This window comes from Cicer arietinum, chromosome 8 (genome assembly GCF_000331145.2).
Source record: "Cicer arietinum cultivar CDC Frontier isolate Library 1 chromosome 8, Cicar.CDCFrontier_v2.0, whole genome shotgun sequence".
Classification (NCBI taxonomy): Eukaryota; Viridiplantae; Streptophyta; class Magnoliopsida; order Fabales; family Fabaceae; genus Cicer; species Cicer arietinum.
Window position 1 is genome coordinate 11,258,318 of NC_021167.2, and position 2,768 is coordinate 11,261,085.

The window sequence follows — 2,768 nt, forward strand, 5'->3', positions numbered from 1 at the left end:
GTCCATTGACCTTGAAGTTCCGATCGGAGTGTATATCTTTCAATTCGACGGCACCGTGTGGAAATACCTTGGTTACCTTGAAAGGGCCCGACCATCTTGACTTTAGTTTTCCGGGAAACAACTTCAATCTTGAGTTGAATAGGAGAACTAATTCTCCTTCTTGGAATTCCTTGAATTTGATTTTTTTGTCATGCCATTTCTTGGTTTTTTCTTTATATATTTTGGCATTCTCATAAGCAAAATTCCGGAATTCCTCTAACTCGTGAAGTTGAAGAATTCTCGCCTCTCCCGCCTTGCCCAAGTCAAAGTTCAAGTACTTCGTCGCCCAAAATGCTCGATGTTCAAGTTCGAGAGGTAGATGACAAGCTTTACCATACACAATTTGATACAGTGACATACCCAGAGTGGTCTTAAAAGCTGTTCGGTAGGCCCAAAGTGCATCATCAAGTTTCGTTGACCAATCTTTTCGTGAGGTAGTTACTGTCTTTTCTAGGATTCGTTTAAGCTGCCTGTTGGAGACTTCGACTTGCCCACTAGTTTGTGGATGGTATGGGGTTGCACTCTATGACGCACATTGTATTTCTTTAGAAGGTATTCCATATTCCGGTTTAGAAAATGGGGTGCCTTCGTCACTAATTAAGGTTCGAGGCACACCGAAGCGAGTGAATATGTTCTTCTTGAGAAAGGTGATAACCTGTTTCGAATCATTTGTTGGAGTAGCTATTGCTTCAACCCATTTTGAGACATAATCCACCGCCACCAAAATATAAACTTTGTTATATGACGATGGGAATGGACCCATGAAATCAATACCCCACACATCGAACACTTCTACTTCTAATACAGGATTTTGCGACATTTCATCCCTTTTTGAGATGTTACCGGTGCGCTGGCATCGATCGCATTTCTTCACATAGTTGAATGCATCTTTGAATAATGAAGGCCAAAACAACCCCGATTGTAGAACTCTTGCTGCAGTTCGGTCACCACTGAAATGACCCCCATACTCGGAGTCGTGGCAGTGCCACATTACCTTTTCTTGTTCCTCCTCGGGCACACATCTTCCCAACAACCCATCCCCTCCTCTTTTGTATAGAAAGGGTTCATCCCATACATAGAATTTGGCATCGTGGATAAACTTCTTTCGTTGTTGGTAAGTGAAATCAGATGGGATTGTACCCCCCACCTTGAAATTAGCAAAGTCGGCGAACCAAGGTACCGTGGTAATGGCAAAGATGTGCTCATCAGCAAATTGATCTCGAATCGGTCTGATGTCCTCATTCTCCTCAACCTTCTCCAATCGAGATAGGTGGTCAGCCACAGTGTTCTCTGACCCCTTTTTATCCCGGATCTCAATGTCAAATTCTTGTAGTAATAGGATCCATCTAAGCAACCGTGGTTTTGATTCCTGCTTAGTAAACAAATACCTCAAGGCAGCATGATCAGTGTAAACAATAACTTTCGATCCTAATAAATAAGACCGAAATTTATCAAAAGCATAGACTACAGCTAATAATTCTTTTTCAGTTGTAGCATAATTGTGTTGTGCCTGATTTAAAACATGACTAGCATAGTAGATCACATGCAACATCTTGTCTTTTCTTTGTCCCAGAACTGCCCCAATAGCACTGTCACTTGCATCACACATGATTTCAAAAGGTAGTGACCAGTCAGGTGCAGTGATGATGGGGGCAGTTATCAGCTGGTTTTTCAAATTGTTAAAAGCATGCAAACAATCCTCATTGAATTCGAAAGGTGTGTCTTTCGCAAGTAAGTTTGTAAGTGGTTTTGCAATTTTTGAAAAATCTTTTATAAACCTTCTATAAAATCCAGCATGGCCTAAAAAGCTTCTAATGCCTTTCTCGTTGGTAGGGGGAAGTTTTTCAATCACTTCAACTTTGGCCTTGTCTACCTCGATCCCCTTATGGGAGATTCAGTGGCCTAAAACAATTCCCTCTCTTACCATAAAATGACATTTCTCCCAATTTAGGACCAAGTTAGATTTTTCACACCTTTCTAATACAAGAGATAGATTAATTAAACAATTATCAAAGGATGAGCCAAATACAGAAAAGTCGTCCATGAATACCTCGATGTGTTTCTCAATCATATCAGAAAATATGGACATCATGCACCTTTGAAATGTGGTCGACGCATTACACAGTCCAAATGGCATTCTTTGATAAGCAAATACCCCATACGGACATGTGAATGCAGTTTTCTCTTGATCCTCGGGTGCTACAACTATCTGATTGTATCCTGAATAGCCGTCTAGGAAGCAGTAATACTCATGTCCGACTAACCGCTCAAGCATCTGATCAATGAAAGGGAGCGGGAAATGATCCTTCCTCATGGCACTGTTCAATCTCCTGTAATCAATACACCCTCTCCAGCCTGTAACCGTTCGAGTAGGAATTAACTCGCTCTTTTCATTTGTGATGACAGTCATTCCGCCCTTTTTTGGTACAACTTGGACGGGACTCACCCAAGATCTATCTGAAATTGGGTATATGAGGTCGGCTTCTAGTAGATTTACCACCTCTTTTCTGATCACTTCTTTCATTACCGGATTCAATCTCCTTTGGGGTTGTACTACCGGTTTGTGATTGTCCTCCATGAGGATTTTGTGCATACAAAAAGTCGGACTTATTCCCTTCAAGTCATCGATGGACCAACCGATAGCACCCTTGTGCTTCCGCAGAATTCTCAACAACTTTTCTTCTTGTAACTCGCTTAAGCTTGCACTGATTATGGCTGGATTTTTTTTT